Below are 7,267 nucleotides of genomic sequence, written 5' to 3' on the forward strand. Positions count from 1 at the left end.
CGATGAATCCCCCTCCCCCTTCCCTCCCAATAGTGTCACACTCCTGATTATATTGTATAATACATTTTTAAAACAGTTTTACCCTACTGAAAATGCCCATTTCACTTAATTTGCAATTGCCTTTCTCTGTCATAATGGAGGTGGTAACAGATAAGTTTCTTTTTTCTCAGTTCAGCTTACGTCCTTCACCTTACTTGCCTGGGGTTCTGAATGATTACCAGTGAATTTACCAATTCTGTCAGTTTTTATACATACACATGTTGCCTGCTTTTGCCTCAGGATATCCAGAAAGGTCCTCCAGTTCTATAAACATGGGAAATGATATGATCATGAAACACTTCTATCAATCAAAACTCACTTATCATTGTCTTCACAAAACATTGTATCTCAATTAATTTTTAAATTCTCTGCCCCTTCTTTATGGTACAAATACATATCGGAATAAATAGTTCAACACAAAATAAAGCAAACAAATATTTAATGGCTTATTTGGAAGATTGTCATACATGTACCAAAAACAGTTTACAGTTATTACTGTAGTGCACTGCACTCTCACAATATAGGGAAAAAACAACACAAAAATATGGTAAACATTTTTGTTGTTACATTCAAGCTGACAGGCAGTACACCAGGCAAATGTCTTTTTTTTGTATATCTTTCAACATTCCCATACATCAACAATTTTTAAAATTTATTTTTAATTACATGAGGTAGGCATAAAGGTAGTAATGAAGTATGTAACTAATTTTGAATGTATCTTAATCCCTTCCCATAGAAGCTGTAATAGTTCTATACAACTGGTACATACTCAGTCAATGAAGATTTCATTTCTCAAATATACAGGTTATGAACTTTTTCTGTATTTTTTCAGGTACAGACATGTAAGCAAACTCTGAAGTACACACAAATTAAGTACATGTCTTGACACAAAGTACTGAAACTGCATAGAAAGCACAAACAAAACCATCACCACAATGCACACAATAAAATATTTTGAAATCAATAGACACATTACAGATATTTGCATAATTTAACAGCATCAGTTTGTTTACACACCGTTAAAAAGACAAATAAATGTGAATTAATTCTCTTCAAGAAATAAAACTAAAATATACTTTGTCCTTTACCAACACAACCAGATACCAGTGCCAACAACACATCACAAATACAAACAGCAAATGGATACAGCAGGTACACATTAATTTATGAATATAAATCACAAAAACAATCTTTGTATAACTTCCTATTTCCAAAGAGTTATCTTTCTCCCTCATCTCTCGCAATGCCTTTCATGTCTTGCAGGAACTTCTGCAATCATGAAACTTCCTACATACTTCAGGACTTGAGCTTGACACAGATTGTCTTGGCTTCTCTTTGAACCAATTCAAGAACCTAACAATACTCTTCTCCTACATTTCTGAGCTCCTACCTTTCTGCAATCATACCGAGAATGGAATATTCATTTTATTTCTTGGAATAACAATACAGGAAAGAGTTGACAAATGCATGGTTATTATTACTAGAGAAGTTTATTTTATTCTCATCTGGTATGATTAGTTTACTGAGAAAAAGAGCAGCTAGTAATATCTTGGCAGATGTTGGAATGCCTGAATGAGGCCTCCAACACAATTACGTTCTTCTTGAAGGTTCAACTCTTTTGTTTGGCTGTTGGCCACAGACAATGATATAATATGAAGCTGGTGATTAGAAAACAGTACATTTTTGTGTAATGTGGTTGGTTATGCATATTTAATCCATTGCCAGTCATCATGACAAAACACATTGGTTTTTATATTGTGAGATAATTAACAAATTGTATAAAAACATAGTAACTTGTTTAAACATACAGTGAAGTAATATAAAGCTTGACAGGGAAATGAAAAACATTAAGAAGTGAAACCAATCTCTGTCAAACAGATGAAGCTTGAACTAAAAACATTCTTTTTTGATGTTACATATCAATTCATGGCAAAGTCATTTGAAAATAGTACTTCTGCTTAGTCTGTCAACTGCAACAACTGCAAAGAGACATGAAATAACACAACAAACGGCTGGATTCTAAACCAGGTAATTTTGAATACAATTTCCTCACTGTGTCAATTTTTTAAAACTAGCTTTCTGTTTATTGTAACATCTACACTCTTAATTTTTATGCATGCACAAAACAAAAATATCTGTAAAGACTGAATTACCAATTAATTAAGACAGGCCACATATAATAAATAATAGTAGCTCACTGACCAAGTCTGTTGCAACAGATATAATGAAAGAGATTCAAGCCTCTGCTCTTACAGCTGACTCTACAAATATTTATTTAAACTGATTTTCAAGTTGTCGTATAAATGGAGTTATAACAAAATGAACACAAAACAGTATTTGTTATTTCTGATAATTCAGTATCTCAGCAAAATGGGCTGTCTTCACTGCTGGAACACATTCACTTTGTTACATGCTGCTCATTTTTATTATGCAATGTCATCACTTTCCTTCATGTCATTGGCATTATTTCCATTAAGGTGGTTTTGGCCATTCCAAGATGATGAATAAATAATAATTTAGATTATGTATGTTATGAGACAATTAAACCACGATTCACAATATAAGCAAACAAGGAAAGGGAAGAAAAGCAACCATTTCCATTTCAAAGAATCCACTCCATTTGCCTTTAGCCATTTATGGAAACCACACATCATCTAAATCTAAATGACCGGACGGAGACAGTTTTGGACATTCTAGAACCTAAAAAATCTCGATGGTTCTTTAAAAGAAAAAGCTGAACTTGGTCAGTTTAAACTTCTAAGTTATAGCAAACAGGTAACATGCTCTTGAATGTTGCTGTGGTAGTACAATGGAAGCAGACTTACCAAAGCTTTAATGTCACTTATGATTACATTATATAGCTCCAGTGAAACTAAAAAAAACATTGTTTTTATTCCTGAGATATTGTGGACTACATTTTCATAATCGCCCCCCACTCCCTATAAAAGAGCACCACGTAAGTGAATTTGTTTCCACTCAAACAATTCCTGAACAGAACATGTTTTTTAGAAAATACAAATATTAAATACACAATTACTTTCATTCACTAAAGTAGTTTGGTATTTTTATCAGCATCAGATAGTAGTCACTGGGAAGAAGGACCATAAAAGGGATAAGAGTATACTACAAAATCGGGCTATAAACATTTTTATACAGTTAAAATATATGGACATCAAAACAAATGGTAAGGTATAAGAAAAGTTCACAAATCCCAAACAACATGTCTCGTTGTAGTACTTATAGCTTTTATCTTAAGCCACTTTCCATTCACAGTGTATATTAAAAATGCGTTTGGAACTCCTCCATGAATTCAGTTTTGGAAGAGGGTGTGATTATGACATACATTCTCTCTTCTTCTTCTGCATTATCCACTATAGAAAAAATTACTGTGCCTGAAAAATACAACTCAGACTAGCCGGATCAAAACTGGGGTGTCAAATAAAACAGAAATGTATTTTAATAAACAAAAAGTAATTGCCGACCATAGTTACTTTTAACAACGAAAGTGCGTCATAAAGGTAACCAGCATGGAGGTGACTATGGTGAATAATTTATGCAGCCTACAATTTGCTGAACTGGTCACAGATGAAGGAATTGCAATGCAGTGACATTTAGAAAAAAATATTTCTCATTTATTTATCCATTTCCACACATTTTGGCGTTAGTCATCGCCAGAATCTCTATATAAAAAATAAATACAACTATAATACAAATGTGTGGAGGCATGTACAGCTAGCATACAGAACTGTCATGGTTTTTGCTGTTATATTTTATGGGCATTCTACTCACAATTGTTGTTGATATAACCATAATCTTTTGTTATTACTTGCCCATCACCTACCCCCCCCCCCCCCCCCACACACACACACCCCTCCCTCTATACCTCCCCATCTCTTTGTCCTCCTCCCCTCCCTCTAGGGCATATCTATAAAAAATTAAATTAAATTAAAAAAAGTGGTACAATAAAATTCAAAGTATTCAGGTATGTTTTAAAGCTACACTGTTACCTCTAACTTTGATGCATTTGTATTTACGTTTTGATAAATTTTATTATTGTTTTAATACTGCTATCCAGTTATATTTTAAATGGTATTATTAGTTTGTATGTGTGGTTGTATATGAGGTAGCTTTTTTTAATTGTTGTCATAATTTGACAATTAACATTTCTGAAGCTATTCACTGTACATATGGTATTTAGTAATAAAGTATTTCTTTTCATAAATGTTTCAGACATTGGCCAATTATGTGCCATATGTTAAAATAATTTAACTTTTTGGCCATTGCACTAGTTTCATTTTATTCATACAGATTATACAATGTCACTGACATCTTATTTTACAGTTATAAATAGTTAACTGTATTTTTCTTGTTCTTCTTGGGTGGCACTGGTTGTCAGCATGACTGTACTGTGGCACCACTTAGTGATGACGCCACTGTACCTCTCTGTACTCACAATCTGAATTCTGTCAATCTGCACATGTTTGTCGCAAAACAACCATGTTAATATGTAATCCTCTGCTTTTTATCTCAACCAGGGAAGCAGATATCTTTTGTAAAATTTGGATGTTTCTAGTTTTCGTGTAACGTATGGCTCCATTTTGCTACATGTGTCTTAGCTGTAATTATTTGATATATCTTCCGTTTGTTATATGTTTGCCCCAAGCACCTCCATATGTTTGTATCCATTTTTATATACAAATTCTGAAGATGGCTAACACTGTAATGCATAAAAATTGATTAATAAAGCAAGGAATATTGGTTTCCAGTTTTTCCCTGTATTCACCTATGACCAATTGAGCATATTGTGGACTATGTAAATTATAATTACTTTTGTTAGGCCACACACAAGTCATAGGTTACTAACTTTGTTTTAGAATTTTCATGTTGACATCTCATTGTGAGAAATTAGTACTATGCAAATTGCATAAAAGAGGGAGCAACCTTCTAAAGCAGCTGAGATTGACAAGACTGGTAGTGAAGAATAATAAAATGCAATAAAAACTACAACTTTTGAGGCTTAATTTTAAACATACACAAAGCATGAACAATTAAATATGAATTTTACCAGAACCAGCTATTCACTGCATTATAATAAGATACTTCCTGCATTTGCAGAATTCGTAACAATACAAGTACTAGTTAAAATTAACAAAGTTCTAAAGATTATACATATGTATGTATTATGTAATTAATATAATATGTGAGGAAGACGTGTAACTCATTTTCAGCTTACACGATATCGATCTCTTCTCTAGAAGTATAATTTAAATAACCCTCAATCCTCATAAGTTTTCACTGTTCATGAAAAATACTGAATGACTCTAAATATAACTTTCATTTTTTGTTAAAATTGACTACTTGAATGGTGGGAAGACATATCACTAGTTATGTTGCTCACAATGTGGAGGGAGATGGAGATCCATGTAGTAAAAAGGTCTCTTCCTTCTCTTTAACAGGTCATACACCCCTCACCTGTATTTATTCTCTCCTGTTTCACATTGCTTTATTGCCAACAACCTTGCTTCAGTTTTCAAATAATAAATTTGCAAACTATACAACTGTCCATCAAGGGAATGTCTTTACCTAGGAAAACAAAAATCATGGTCCATCATATATGTATATAACATGTCTGTAAATACTCAGTGATTTGCTACTGTTTTTCTCACTGCTCATCGAAGACAATGCAGTCATCTACATTACAGCAAACAGTTACTTATGGAACAAATTATCATGAAGTTCTTTTTTGCAAATACTATGAAAGAAATTAAACTAAATGTAAGAAAGCAATTAGTAGAATTTTGACAATTTCACACAATGATGCAACAACTTTCTGACTAGTATCTGCTGCTCTGAAAGTGAACACCACTAATAATAATTTGAAATATTATAAAGCTGCATGTGTGAAATGGACATGTATCACTACACAGGAAAATTTAAACATACACAATGTAGATTGTAAGAAATCTTCAACATTTAGCCAACTTTAGAAACTGTTACAGCCTTTTTTTTTGTTTCTCTGAAACAGGAAAGTAAAGTCTGAAGCAGATTTGCAAACTGAATCTAATTGGTTGGTTGATTGGTTTTTGGGGGAGGAGACCAGACAGTGAGGTCATCGGTCTCATCGGATTAGGGGCGGATGGGGAAGGAAGTCGGCCGTGCCCTTTGAAAGGAACCATCCCAGCATTTGCATGGAGCGATTTAGGGAATTCACGGAAAACCTAAATCAGGATGGCCGGACGCGGGATTGAACCGTCGTCCTCCCGAATGCGAGTCCAGTGTGCTAACCACTGCGCCACCTCGCTCGGTGAATCTAATTGAGTGTACCTATATTCAAAGATAAAAAAGGTCTATAGAACATGATCAGATGTTGTTTAGAATAAAGTGATAAAGAAATTAAAAAAAGGAGGCAACTAGGAAAATGAGATCAAAGATTTTAAATGTGACGTACAAGTAAAATGACATGGCAACAAAGCCTTTTTTCCAGTACATAGCATATTTCACTGAGAACTAAGCTAAATATTAAAGAAACCATGCTTATTTTGGTGACAGACATGTAGAAGAGACAAATTCACTAAATGAAAAAGAAAAAAAGCTGATAATCAATCAAGGATAAAGTCTTTAAGAATGAAGATGAATTTTATATTCACATTTTATGGGGATATGTTTGAAATTGATGCTATGCATTGTAGTTGTAGTAAGTATCTGAAGGAAACATTTGTATGGAAGCAGAGTAACAATTAGCAATTCATTGACTTTATAATGCATTGAAGTACCGTATGTGACTAATAAAAAACATGCAACTTTGAATACTATCACAGGTTCTCTTCTCAGTTGTTAGCATTTTTTTTTTGTCAATCTCCAAGTCTAAGTGTGTTCCACAGTTGCACAGAACTCTATGTCCATTGTCAATTGTAGTTGTAGCGGTGGTAGAGGGTGGAGAGTAACAGTGACAGCAGTTATTATAATAAAAATAATTTTAATATTACATGCGGCATTAAAAACATCTTGCACAATGTGGCAAAATAATAATAACAATACCAATAATAATAATAATTATTATTATTATAATAAAGGTTGTAAATGGATTTGAAGAGGTAAGGTGGACCACTGATGTAATTCACAAAATTTCCATGGCAGTTAAAGATGAAACAGAATCAACACCAATTGGGGAGGGGACAGATTCTTAGAAAAGAGAAAACATAAAGGTCACTTTGCTAAGTACTGTGTC

This window comes from Schistocerca serialis, chromosome 1, assembly GCF_023864345.2.
Source record: "Schistocerca serialis cubense isolate TAMUIC-IGC-003099 chromosome 1, iqSchSeri2.2, whole genome shotgun sequence".
Classification (NCBI taxonomy): domain Eukaryota; kingdom Metazoa; phylum Arthropoda; class Insecta; order Orthoptera; family Acrididae; genus Schistocerca; species Schistocerca serialis.